The sequence below is a fragment of the Hypomesus transpacificus genome, chromosome 14 (assembly GCF_021917145.1).
Source record: "Hypomesus transpacificus isolate Combined female chromosome 14, fHypTra1, whole genome shotgun sequence".
NCBI lineage: Eukaryota > Metazoa > Chordata > Actinopteri > Osmeriformes > Osmeridae > Hypomesus > Hypomesus transpacificus.
Window position 1 is genome coordinate 2513423 of NC_061073.1, and position 14887 is coordinate 2528309.

At 44.6% G+C, this 14887-nt stretch overlaps 2 non-coding genes across 2 annotated transcripts; both read left to right on the forward strand.

Annotated features, from left to right (window-relative positions):
- Positions 1–782: 782 nt before the first annotated feature.
- Positions 783–853, forward strand: trnag-gcc. Its single transcript has one exon. It is a non-coding gene; the product is annotated as a tRNA-Gly (tRNA).
- A 4717-nt stretch (positions 854–5570) lies between these two features.
- Positions 5571–5653, forward strand: trnal-cag. The gene has a single exon. It is a non-coding gene; the product is annotated as a tRNA-Leu (tRNA).
- Positions 5654–14887: the final 9234 nt, after the last annotated feature.

Sequence of the window (14887 nt, forward strand, 5' to 3'; positions counted from 1 at the left end):
ACCAAAGCCAACTAGGTTGTCATGGTCAGAGGCAACGGGTGCAGCGGGTCTTTTGACAGAGTACCTCCGGAGGTCCTCAATTTCCTGAAAGCCTTTGGTGTACTCCAGGAAGGACAGTAGGCTGTCTTTACTGTGGCCCGCTGGGTTGAACTGCCCGGGCTGTCTGCTCCTGCTCTACCTTGTTGATTAAGTACAAGGTGTAGCCTACATCATTTTCCAGGAGCCACCTGAAGGACTTTCCTTTTGTATTTTCCAAACTGGAGGATGTATTCTCATAACACCCTCCAGCCGGTCAGACACCCCCCCCACCCCCCCTCTCTGAAAACACCTCTGTGTGGGCATTGGTTTTCACCAAGTCTTCCCTTTGAGGTGCAGACTTGTCCTGGGGGGAGGAGTTCTCTTTGATCCTCTGAGCTTCTTCTGAGGGGTCCTGTCTCAAATACCCAAATGGGCCTTTTCTGAAGGAGACTTGCATTTTTCCAGGGAAAAAACGGTAACTTCTTTCATATTGATCTCTACAAAAGACAAAGACTATTTATGCCGTTCAAAATTCTTCAACATTGCCCACTGTAGCCAGAAGATGACTGCTAATGTACATGAACGCTACTATACTTCAGTAATAGGCTACTCTTTTTGATTCCTAGACTCATCCCCTCTCCAAACACACAGTCATTTATTGTAGCTGGCTAACATACTCTGTACACAAATTCTTAGCTCCAGCTAACTTACTTCTTCTTCTCACTTATTTTGAAGTTGCCAGGGTACAGTCAATACATATCTAAGCATTGGTGGTTCAGTGGTAGAATTCTCGCCTGCCACGCGGGAGGCCCGGGTTCGATTCCCGGCCAATGCATGATACTCTTTTGTGCGTTTGCTTTGTGTATTTAACACTCACTACGCCTACATAAACATAGGCTGTAGTAAACAATTGTAACTGGGGAAATACAGATATCAACTGCTAAACCTATAAGTCGAGACAGAAAAAATAGAGTTGCAATGCATAGCAGAATTCTACCACTGAACCACCAATCCTTTAGCCTGGCTGCCAGCCGAACCTTGCCCCGCCCACAAAAAAAGTTTGGTCGCGGAAGTTTGGTCTGGAGTTGCTCGGTCTGGGAAAAAATAATGCCCGAACAAGAGCTGTTCGGACCAATCAAATTTTCAGGGCAGGCTTTATACGATGATGGACGGATCATCAACAGTAACGTAATCAACCACGTCACCAACGAGCGCTTGGGTTGAATTCGTTTTCAACAAATAACATATAACCAGAGCCTGTTTAAGGAGAGCTCTGCCCACTCCCTATTAAGCCCCATTGTACCGAATTTTGTTGCAGTTCCACCAGAGTTCCACCGGGAGTGATCGCGGTCGAGTGCAAAATGAATGGGAGTCTATGGAGCTAAACGGCTAAATTTGTCTCTTTCGCCTGATTGTCGTTGATAAATCTCAGATTTTATTATAGTTTTTGCATGTTCAACATGGATTATAGGTCAAAAGTTGAATGAACGAGTACTTTATGTCCTTTCAATTTCTTACTGGGTAAGTCGTTGTTGCCCATAACACACTAGCATTCTTGCTAACGAATGTTGATTGGTTAGTGAACGACTGACTAACGACCCAGAGATCCCGCTTGATGGCATCCAAAGCAGAACCAGAGCATTAGCAACATTAGCAACAACATTAGCAAGCCAAAACTCTTTCTAGCATGTGTATTGACAGGGAGAGCCTAACCTGTCGGCTGTGTTGTCGATGCCTCGAGAGTAAAGTGGAAGTAACCAGAGCTTGCCGTCAAGCAGTAGCTCTGGTCGTACGATGTGTATGACGTCAATGCCATTTTCTAAGGCTTTTTAGAACAGAAAGGCGACTTAAAATATTTCCTGTAATATTTGTATTTTATATTGTATTTTATATTGTAAATTGGCAACTTATATTTTACTTATTGTATATTTTATTTACATTTACATTTACATTTACATTTATTCATTTAGCAGACGCTTTTATCCAAAGCGACTTCCAAGAGAGAGCTTCACAAAGTGCATAGGTCACTGATAATAACAACAAGATAGCCCCACAGCATTGCGGGTAGTCAAAAACAAGAAGTACATATTGTGAACAACCAAAAAATAGTGCTAAAGGGAAGAAACCATAAGAGCATGTAGTTAAACAAGTTAAAAATTACACAACATTAATCTCTAAGTGCAGGTGTACCTGTAGGAAAGCAATAAAAATAGGATTAACTAGAAAAAGAATACAACAGTTTAAATCAGCTACCACTAACCAACAAGAGCAACAGTCTAAGCAAGAGTCATTGTGAACCTTGAGGAAACTAGCGTTGGGTTCAGCAAACCATTCCTAAGTACCATTGTACTCCCGGAACAAGTGTGTCTTGAGCCTTCTCTTGAAGGTGGAGAGACAGTCCGTGTCTCTGATGGAGGTGGGGAGTTGATTCCACCACTGGGGTGCCAGGCAGGAGAAGAGCTTGTGCTGGGACCGGGCGGTCTTGAGAGGTGGGACCACCAGGCGGTTGTCTGAAGAAGACCGTAGGTGGCGGGTGGGGGTGTAAGGCTGCAGGAGAGACTTGATGTAGTCGGGCGCAGTCCCGTTCACTGCTCGGAAGGTCAGTACCAGGGTCTTGAATCTGATGCGGGCCGTTATGGGTAGCCAGTGGAGGGAGATGAGGAGCGGGGTAACGTGGGAGCGTCTGGGTAGATTGTAGACCAGACGGGCCGCTGCGTTCTGAATCCTCTGAAGAGGGCGGGTTGCGCATGATGGGAGACCGGCAAGCAGCGAGTTGCAGTAGTCCAACTTGGAGAGGACAAGTGCTTGGACAAGCAGCTGGGTGGAGTGCTCAGACAGGTATCTCCTGATCTTCCGGATGTTGTAGAGGGTGAATCTACACGACCGGGAGACCGCAGCAATGTGGGCCGTGAGGGAGAGCTCGTCATCCATGGTAACCCCAAGGTTCCTGGCAGAGGATGAGGGGGTCACCGTCACAGATCCCAGGGTGATTGAGAAGTCATGGGAGATGGAGGGTTTGGCCGGGATGATGAGAAGTTCCGTTTTGGCAAGGTTCAGCTGGAGGTGGTGCTCAGTCATCCAGGCGGAGATGTCTGCGAGGCAGGCCTCAATCCTAGCTGAGATCCCCGGATCGGTCGGAGGGAATGACAGGTACAGCTGCGTGTCGTCAGCGTAGCAGTGGTAGGAGAAGCCATGGAAGGTGATGATTGGTCCAAGTGAGGTGGTGTACAGAGAGAAGAGGAGGGGACCAAGGACGGAGCCCTGTGGGACACCAGTGGAGAGCTGGCGTGGGCCTGACAGTTTGCCTCCCCAGGAGACCTGGTAGGATCTTCCCGACAGGTAGGATGAGATCCACTGGAGCGCAGTGCCAGTGATGCCCATCTCAGAAAGTCTGGAGAGCAGGATCTGGTGGTTAACCGTATCAAACGCCGCAGAAAGGTCCAGCAGAATGATGACGGATGACCTGGAAGCCGCTCTGGCAGACTGGAGGGCAGTGGTGACTGAAAGGAGGGCAGTCTCTGTGGAGTGGCCGGTCTTGAAGCCCGATTGGTTGGGGTCGAGCAGGTTGTTCTGAGAAAGAAAGTTAGACAGTTGGTTAGATACAGCACGTTCAATTGTTTTAGAAAAGAAGGGCAACAATGATACCGGTCTGTAGTTCTGGAGGACGGCAGGGTTAAGGGAGGGTTTTTTGAGTAAAGGGGTAACTCTGGCCTGTTTGAAGGCAGAGGGGAAGGTGCCAGAGGTAAGAGAGGTGTTTAGAACATGGAGCAGAAAAGTTATGATAGAGGGGGAGATGGTTTGAAAGAGAGGGGAGGGGACAGGATCAAGGGGACAGGAGGTGGGGCGATGAGAGAGAATGAGGTCAGAGAGCTCTGCCTCGGACAGGGGAGAGAAGGAGTTTAGACATTTAGTTGGGTCAGTAATGGAGGGTGAGGGGGTAGGAAGGGTGGGTTTAGGGAACCGACTGCTAATGTCGGCGACTTTTTTCTCAAAGAAGGAGGAGAAGTCGTCTGCTGTCAGGGTGGAGGGAGGGGGGTGGGGGAGGTGGGTTAAGAAGGGTGGAGAAGGTAGAGAAAAGTTTGTGGGGGTTTGAAGCGGAGTTAATTTTGTTAAGGAAGTAGAGGGTTTTGGCACCAGTTATGTGAGAAGAGAAGGATTTGAGGAGGGAGTGATACTTATCGAGGTCCAGACCGTCTTTGGACTTGCGCCATCTCCTCTCAGCTGCTCGAAGGGTGGACCGTTCTTCACGAATAACATCCGTAAGCCACGGGCAGGGGGGAGAAGATCGTGCAGGCCTGGTAGACAGGGGACAGAGAGAGTCAAGTGATGCAGTTAAAGTGGTTAGCAAGGTGTCGGTGGCAGTGTTAGTGGGGTGGGACGAGAACTCGTCAATGGGAGGGAGGGAGGATGTTACAATAGAGGAGAAGTGGGAGGGGGATAGCGAGCGGAGGTTGCGCCGGAAAGTTACGAGGGGAGGGGAGGTAGGAGGGATTGGAGGGAGAGAGACAGTGAATTGGATAAAGTAGTGATCAGAGATGTGCAGTGGGGTTACAGAGGTTAAGTCAGTGATACAGTTACGTGTCAGGACGAGGTCTAGCTGTTTGCCTGCCTTGTGGGTCGCCGGTGTGCTCAGCAGCGTCAGGTCGAAGGAGGTCAGGAGAGACAAGAAGTCGACAGCCTGCATTCCTTGAAGGTGGATGTTGAAGTCCCCAAGGATTATCAGGGGGGTTCCATCATCCGGAAGGACGCTGAGGAGCATGTCCAGCTCCTCCACAAAGTCGGCTAGCGGTCCTGGTGGGCGATAAAGCGGTCCTGGTGGGCGATAAAAGATTTTTTTAATTTTTAATTTATTTTTAATTTAATTTTTATTTTAATTCTATTCCACTTAGTATTGCTAGTTTGTGTATCCTTAGTATAGTTAGACCACATATTTAAATTTAAGATTCCTATATGTTTACTGTATGCACCTTCCTGCCAAAGCAAATTCCGTGTCTGTGCAAACTTTCATGGCGAATAAATCCCATTCTGATTCTGATTCTGATTCTAAAAAACAATATAACACCCAGTGGTGTGTGTTTTTTTGCCTCCCCTTTCGATTGCAGAATTCAAATTACTAGACAAAAAATTATATCCTGAGAAAAGTGGATTTTGAGGGGTATAGCTCCATGGACCTCCATTCATTCTGCACTCGACCGTTAGCGCCCTCATATGGAACTTGAGTGGAACTGCAACCAGTTCAGAACCCGGAAGTTTCCCGAGAGTGGGAGTTCTGTCTTTATTAGACATTCTCTGATATTACGTTGCTCTGATTGGTTGTAGGTCTATCCAATTTAGCGAAGAGGCATTTTTTTCCGGGTTCGGTTGAAACATGCCCCATACTCACAGCCCAACGGAGCGGTTTCAGACTCATATTCTGACTAGAGTAAGACAATGTCAGGCTACCAATCCTTAGATGCCTAAATACTCTGAGGCGTAAACAGGGTTTAATGTCACCGCTGAGTCAACAAGCTTATGATCTATTCAGGTTATGATTTTGGCAATCATATTCATTAGTCAGGATGGCCGAGCGGTCTAAGGCGCTGCGTTCAGGTCGCAGTCTCCCCTGGAGGCGTGGGTTCAAATCCCACTTCTGACAAATATCTTTTATTACTAGTGCAGAGTGCTCGTGATGCTTCCTTAGTGCTTCCTTAAAGAGGTCATTGACTGATTTTATAGGGTATTTCACACTGTTCCTTAAGGTTTACGAATAGCGTATGTAACATAGCTTAGTAGGAGGAGGGAATGCAAGACCAATTCTATCCTAATAACTAGACTAACTAGCTCACGGTCAGTATCTAGCAATCGAATAAATTGTGTACAGAGTTTGTTAGACAGCTACAATACATGATTGTGTGTTTGGAGAGGGGATGAGTCTAGGAATCAAGAAGAGTAGCCTATTACTGAAGTATAGCGTTCAGGTATATTAGCAGTCGACAATGCCATCATTGTCAGCATTGTCGGCATTGTCGACTGCTAATATACCTAAACGCTATACTTCAGAAAGGGGGGGGTGCTTGTGGATCAAAAAGCTATTTGTGTGTGGATCGCTAAAGACCGAAAAGAATGTCTAAAAAAATAAGTCATTGGGAGAAGGATTGCACGCGTGTATTGGGCGATCCACAAAGGCAGATTCAACACAAGCAGATTTACAAATGACAAACCATGAGAAATGCAAACACGAAATGTTAAGTATTTTAAGAAATTACAAAAATATATTTACGAATGGACATTTATATGTACAAATCATAGCACATTTATGTAAATGACAACTTACAAATCACGAGTAAGAATTTTGTTTTTGTGGATCGCAAAACACATTTGTAAATCGTGAAACATTTGTTGATCATGGTACTTGCATTTACGAATACTTTTGAGACATATCTCTCTCCATAGATATGCTACCCTTAAGTATTGTTGAGGGCGAAGGTTTTTATGAAGCTTTGTTAATTGGCCGGAAAAAAACGAGGGTCAGTTGTGCAGTTAAAAGACTAAGAGCACTATCATTTCAGCTACTAAAGCGAATATTCTGCTTCTACTACTTCTACAATTTAACAGTTCAGCTTTCAGCTTCTGCCGCATTGTATTTCAGCTCTTAGCATTGATAGATGATGCAGTTCAGTTTCCACACTGCCTCTATTGTGTTAGACAACATTTTTGCAATTCATTTCAGCTTGCGGGTATTTTCAAATTTCTGTATTTTCAACAATAAAAAAATTATAATTGCAGATTTCAGCATTCCAATGCATTTTCTGACGTAAATGCACTCTGTAGTTGTTAATGCCATCGTTGTGGTGTTAACTGACATAAAGTTCTAAGAATATAACGACCATAACAATATGGTTATCAGACATGATTTATACATCTTCGTCTTTGCTCCAGAATAACATGTCAACAATCTATAATGACGCCGTAACATGCCACAATATTATAATATAAATATCAGTGTTTCCCCTAGGATTTTTTTTAGCAGTGGGGGCAGGTCAGGTCCAACCCCCCCCCCCCCCCCCCCCCCCCCCCCCCCCCCCCCCCAGCCAAAACAAAGTGCTAACCCTATATTTCGGAGCAGTTTAATGTAAGTCTAATAGCTAATGTAATATTGCACATATTTTCGTCCTATTTCCCCTAAATAAATACAATTTGCATACTTAAAGACACTTTACAGTATGTTCTACATGGCATAAATGCTGCCAATTAATAATTGACGTAACAACTTATTGTAAATGCAGTGGCCTAGCCTACAGATTAAGATAGGCCCCTCGGAAGCATGTACACTGTCTGCTTCATTTGATCTTGATAGGCTAAGCATTTTGTAGCAAATAATAACAATATTCCCACTATTTATTCATTAAAACTAGGCTACTTAAGCATAATAATGCACCTAAAATACTAAGTGAGCAAGGGCAGCAATCGCTATCGAATCAACAGACGTGCAATTTTGCTAGCAGGGGAAGAATACCAACAACGAAAATCACCAGTTAACTTAATTTAAATTTGCAAGAACTATAGACTAATACCATAACAGGCTTAAATGAACTGACAACATAAATTATACGACTTTCAGTTCTCAAGGATGCACACGCACAATCTCAACTGCGCTGTGAAGCGCGTAGGTGCTATTCTCCGACATGCGCTCTAACAATCACGGCTGATAGACGGCCTAAAATTTTGTACAGCTCTAATTCTGATACCGTGGCGGCAGAAACGTAACCGTGGCGGGCCGCCACGGTAAAATCAACATAGGGGAAACACTGAATATATATCACAATCTGCACAATGACACCCTGCACATTGCAATTTGCACTATTGTATCGTTCTCTTGCACAATTTGTATTTTTTAGGTTAGATTGTAAATTATGGCTACTAATTATGGTGTTTTATATTTTATTTTTTATTCCCCTTAGTATTAGCTAGACCCCCCTTAGTATTAGCTAGACTTTGCTCCTTTTGTATAGTTAGTCCACATATTTAAGTTTCAATATTCCTATATGTTTAATGTATGCACCTCCTGCCAAAGTAAATTCCTTCTTGTGCAAACATTCATGGCAAATAAAATCTCTTCTGATTCTGATAACTAATTATATTAGGCTATAATTACATTCGTCATGCCATGAGCATAATAGCGTTCATTACAAAATAGTTAAATCTGCTTTAAAAGAACGGAAATAAACTCTACAAACAACCGTCATGTATGTGTGCAACCATTTGTAAAACTTGCTACAATAAAGGCAGGCAACTGTAGATTATCAAGTCCTTTCTCCTTGTTCTCATTCAGCTCAGGTAAATCAGCGATTGTGTTCCCTTTGGTGCTCATCCCCTGTTCGTATCCGCGAGCACGTTTCCAGGCAACTTTTCTTGACGTAGGCAAATAAATGGAGTGCTAGTTTAGCCATTTCGGATTGGTTTAAAAAAAAAAAATCAATGAAAAAAATAGTAGTATGAGCCAGGTTCGAGAATCAAACAAAAAGTATTGGGGGAGATAGTTTTAGATATTTTGACTGGAGTTAATAGAATAAAAACGATGGAGGAGTCAGGTAAAAAATCGGAAATGCAATACCACCTACATCCACCGGGGCCGTTGCCTCAAGCTGAGGGGGTCTTTGGTTTATTTCTTTAATTTTGTGTTTGTATAGTGTTATTAGGGATGAGTATCAGTGTTTCCCCTATGATTTTTTTTAGCAGTGTTACTAACCCACACTACGCACAGGCTAACTGCATTAAAATCGCATGCCTTTGAACCTATACAAGCCTATAGTACAGTACCTTTAGTATGAAGAGCCATGCCATGTGAAATACTTTGAACCTGCTACGTGTAGCAATAATCATGATCACACTGGGGTATATTTCCTCGGAATGCGATGTCGTGGAGCAAGAATGTTCGTTCGCGTTTGTTACTATACCGTTTGAATGACAAATTTTAAGGATTTTGTGTTGAAAATAGCATCTGATATTTACACAGATAACAGACATCCTTCTCTTGAATTCAACAATAAAGACGGTATAATGTGAGACTTCTGTCTCCCCTTCTTTTGGATACGATATCAAGACGAAATCCTTCACTCTTTGAATCGCGCGTGCTCCCGCGAGGGGGTGCCAATCCAGAGAGTCATGCATCGGGTGATACAGCACCGGAGCTAACACGTAGCTATACTTCAAACGACGGGACAGGAGATAACTTGATCGACTACACACAATAAAGGCAAATTGCTTCATACAGTAACAAGTGGTTGTGATCACTTTTGAGCAGTTTAGCTCTATAGGTATATAGTTAGAGATGAAGCGCGAACGTTAGCTGCGCTGCTGCATGCATCGAACACATGACGTTCCAGTAACTTCATTCCATGCTGTGTGTTCAAATGTTTCTTCATATTTGTAGTATTTCCTCCCTTTGACGAAATATACTTTTTACACGCCTTACAAGTGGCGTTGTTGTCATTTTGTGTGTGAAATACAACCAAACTTTAGAACACTTCTTTCTAGTTGCCATGTTTGCTGCAGTCTGAATAAACTACAAAAGTTCGCGCATGCGCAACGGCACAGAGAATTGTTAAAAGAATCGTTAAGGAATTTTGCTAACGATTCCAAGGAATCGATTCACTGGGAACCGGTTCTAAACAAGACCCGGTTCTCGGTTAGCCTGGCTGCCAGCCCAACTTCTCCCCGCCCCCAAAAAAATTTGGTCGGGAAGTTGGGTCTGGGATCGCTAGTTTTGGGAAAAAGTATGTCTGAACAGGAGCTGTTCGGACCAATCAAATTGCCAGGGCGGGCTTTATAAGATGATGGACAGATGGTCAACATATTATGTTGCTCTGATTGGTTGTAGGTCTATCCAATTTAGCAGACATTTTTTTCTGGTTCGGTTGAAACACGCCTCATACTCACAGCCCAACGGAGCGGTTTCAGAGTCATATTCTGACTAGAATTTTGAGTATGACAACGTCAGGCTAAACTATTTATGCATGATTTCTATAAAGCTGTGTCAAGGTTTTGATATGCCAATTGGACAAGGATGAAGATGTCTGTAGCACACTTTCATTTAAAATATAAGCCATAATTTAATTATGACTTCTCTATGAAAACTGCAGGTTTCCTCTCCTGTGAAATGTACTTGCCAAACCCTTGACTCTTTACTATTTTATGTTGGTATTGTCACTGTGCTTTACCTGCTTTATGTTATTATTGACATATCAAATCGATATAGTTTGATTTCATTGAAAAAATATCAATCTACTGAAAAATCAGTAAAATGTATTTATTAATCAGAATGCTTTTATATCTTTGTTATTATGTTGATATCAAGTAAGGCAAACGCAACTCTTACCAATTACACATACAAATAAGATTGACATGCCAGACTGTGTTGAGGGGTCAGATGATAACACTTTATTTTCCTTAACAGTGGGAAACAAACCAACAGCTAATCTCGAGCTGCCTCACAAGTGCTTCTCATTTGCAAGGTTGATATCCGTATCTCTCATATTTATTTGCTATGAAAGTGTCTCCCATTTATGTTTAAGTTTGTGTTATTTTATCTCCACCAGCTTCCTCCACTCCAGTGAAGGTCTGCCTACCAGTACCTCCTCAGCTGCTTGCCTTGGGTCAATCTTTGATCCCACAACCAACCTCGTCAGAACAAAGTATGTCCTTTCATTTACAATGGACACAAACTTATTTTGTTGGCTATAAACAAGTCAGTTTTCTGAAAAGTAAAACATGGTATTTCATGCCACTTACTGAGAGAAAAGAGAAACAGAATGTTTTCTCGGCCGATTAAATGTAAATATCTCAATCTGTTTTTTGCTTTTTCATAGCTCTGTCACACCCTGTTCCTCCAGTAGACCCTGCATCCAGTGAACAGCCTGCACCCTCTCCTACAGTATCCATTAGTGTCCCTAGCTATGACTCGGATGTCTGTCGCTGGACCTGCTCCAATCACCAGCGGATATGGATGAAGACAGAGATGGAAGCTTTGGGGCTGTGGCCAGGTTCCTGCCCAGTACGCCATCTGATGAAGATGGTCTCTTTGTGGCGCTACCCACCTCAGCCAGAGCTCATTGAGACCTCCTCTGACCTGCCCTCCCCCAAATATCAGCTCCATAGTTTCTTCATCTGGAAGCCAGAGAATTACATCATGGAACTTCTAAGAAACAACTATGCTCCCATGTCTCCATGGTTGTCCGCAGCCAATGATGGCATCAGCGGGGGTGGGGAGGCCTCGTGTCATTGTTGGCATGAGTGGCCAATACTACCTTTTTGCATCCCGTCTCTGCTACAAGACCTGCAGGAAGCACTGGTTTGCTGACAACCCTCAGTGGTTGGACAAACATCTGCAGCGCTTCACCAACATCCTGCCAGCCTTTCTGACATACAGGACCAATACTACCTTTTTGCATCCCGTCTCTGCTACAAGACCTGCAGGAAGCACTGGTTTGCTGACAACCCTCAGTGGTTGGACAAACATCTGCAGCGCTTCACCAACATCCTGCCAGCCTTTCTGACATACAAAAAGGCCATCTGCAAATCGGTGTTGCATGAGCTGAGGCGCACGGGTTAATTACCCAATGACATGGCCAAACAGGTGACGGAGATGCTGCACCTAACATACGAGCAAGCTCATCTCTCCTACCTGCACTGTGTGCAGAATGTCCAGGACACAGAGGCGAGCTTAGGTGGCCAGAAAACAATCAGTGCTTTCATCAGGGGGCACAACCAGGTGCCTCCTTTTGGAGGTTATGAAAACGCTGATGGTTGGAGTGGAGTGTCAGTGTCTGCACAGTACTTGACAGACTGCTTGCTCCAGGAGTTTTGATGCCAGGAGCCAGCAATTAACAAGCTCCTACAGGCACTTTTGGGCAGGTGTTGAAATCTGACCACACACGCAAGATTGCCAGAAAGGTTACTCTCTCCTCAGGGGCCATGTCATCCTACGTGATCATGAACGACAACTGGATGATCCTCTCCTGGGTGATGGTGCAGTCTGAGTCTAAGCGCTCCTTGGAGCCCATGTATGAAGGTCTGGTCAACCGCTACACTGTTGCTGAACTGGACATGGCCAAGTACCACTGGGTGGACAGGTATGGCTATTATATAGCACACAATTCATAAGACATGTAAATCATATCATGTGAATGTAACTTAATTTCTGTTGTAAATGTAGCCCATATATTGGCATATTTCTATGTTTTCTTCCATTTTTGTTATTGTGTAGGGACTGCTGTGCAGTATTCAGGGTTCCAGACTCCCACCCTGGTGAACATCTACTGTGGGATGCTTGGAAGACCACAGAGGCTGTGTTGGCAGAGGTCACTGCAGGGGAGCTGTCCAACACCTGTGCCTCGGAGTGCCCGCACCGGGCCTGTTAAAACTGGAGGCCGGGTCTTTGTGCTCGACCACACCAGGTGGACTAGCCCCATGAAAGTGGCCATTGACGGTCTGCTCAACACACACCATGGACAGAAGGACATGCTGAGGCTTGTGGACCACATGTATGGAGCCATGGTCCACAGTTCCAGCACCGACCCAAATTCCCTCCTACACCCGACAACACGGCTGCACATCTGCAGATATGTAAAACATCTGGCCAAGCTGCAGAACACCAGCTCCTCACTCAACATCAGTCCAGAAAAGCTGCTGTAAGGCAAGCCCAGGCAGCACCACTGACAGAGGTGAGTGACATTCTCCAAAGACAGCAGCAGCAACAGCAACACACCAGAGGACTAAAGCAGAAGACAAAAACCTGCCTTTCCTGTGGCCAGCCCAAGTCCCGGTTTGAAAATGATGACTCATCCTTTCATTTTTTTTTGACAGAATGGGCCAACCAGGTACTTCTACTGCTCCACCCAAGTCCACCAAAAATATGGGGCAGAGGGACTTACAAACCCCAGAATGGAACTAGTGGACTTCATGGACACCCCATTTTTTGAGCGGGAGCTTGCTGCAACCCAGCAAAAAGTGCAGGGCCAGAAGGCCAAAAGGAAGGCGCCACCACAAGGGGCCACCACAGGGGCGACTGTGCAGGTTCTGCCACCTTGTCTAAAACAAGGCCCTGATAGCCCTCACATCCACACAGGATTCCCAGGAGTGACAGGGAAGTATGTGTACTGTCCTGCCAAGGTTCTCACTGTATCAGGACCAAGGCATGGAGAAGGAGCTGACCTGGGGGGAGTTCAAGGGTTCAGCCTTTTATGAGGCAGAGAAGTTGAGATGACTAGGCTGCTCTTTGTGTGAGCCCCTCTCCACTCCCTTAAACATTGTGCTTTACAAAAAATATGTATTTAGTGCCATACATGGTCCACATGCAAATAAGGTGAACTGGCATACACACACATTGAGACAGCCAACACTACAGTGTTTTCTTTACATTCCTACAAGTGGTTGACCACAACAGTAAGAAAATTATAACTTGCGGCTGACCCACGAGCAGGTGAACTGTGTCTGCAGCATGGCGCTTCGGGTGGCTGAAGTATCTGACTCGGACCCTCTGTCTCAGACTCCCTCCTCTCTGAGTGAGATGGTTGTGAGGCTGCGTCCTTGTTGCGGAGGTCATTTTGACTGGTGTCTTTACATCTATCATACTGATAACGTGAAAAAAATCTAACCAGCCTTAAAAACCCACCTGTGTAATATGCGTGTCATTGTGGAATAACTCCCCCAAATTTGCTGAAATATTACAGATGACATGAGCTAGCTGCTGCAACAGCTAAGGATCCTGCTGCCGATGTTTCAACCTAAGCTCTGATGTTAGCCGATGCTAGCTGGCAGTCCTCCTGCTGTGGATCTCGTCTTCGACTGGATGAAGATTCAGCAGCCTTGAAGTATCCAGTCTCGTCCTCTGTGTTGCTCACCGCCTCCTTCAGCCTTGTGTCTCATCCACAGTGTGTTGCTCATCAGCTTCAGCTGGCTGCAATGTTTTTTCTTTGCTCCCTCTTCCTTTGCCTTGCAAAGCGTGCAGTGTTGGTGCGACCCAGATGGAGGGAGGATGTCCAGTCTGGGTCAGTCTCCATCATCGCATATGCAAGTTGACCTGCAATAGCATGATAAAGGTTTTAGGTTCATAACATGGGACCAGAAGTGTTACTATTAGTCAGAAATACTAAAGTAAGAGTACATATATGTTACAGCCCTGTATAAGACGATTGCATGAAATGTAACGGTACAAACAGAAGATGTTTCCCCCATAATAAAAGACTTGAACTTGGACATAATCGCTGTTACAACCTGCATTGTTTAATTTATCTGTGCCACACATAATTCGTTCAAAATTACGTGGAAGTAACGTTAGATACTTCACATTTGTCAACATAATAAAAATCTCTTACCTTTATGAAAATGTCGAGAGCAAACATACATAAAACGAGATATGTTTGCAATGGTGATGTTTTTGCGCCGCACTACTGCAACTCAGGCGATCCGGCGCCTCTCGGCTAGATGCTGTCCCTGTCCCTTCTTCACAGTGGGAAAGCTAAAAAGACGTTTTTGACCTTTGCTGTCTTGAGACTTTATATTGCAGCCTATCACGAAACAAGAACGTACCATTTTGACACCTAAATGAAATGAATGATTAACACAACTCTTTAACAACAGAGCACCACCGCATTCATACCTCAAAAATGGCGGCTACTTCCATAATGCCCTTCGGTTTCGCAACTGTGACGTCACCTGACCAAGGCCGATTTAGGAATTTGTTTCAGGATATTTTGGTCACGTTGTTCTTTTAACGTTTGTATTTTGCGTTTCTGTGCTCCAGTTTAATTCTTTCTTTCGGTCATTCTGCCACTATGCCATCTAGCAACAGCAGTGAGTAATGAAAATGTTTTGACCAGCAGCAGCTGAT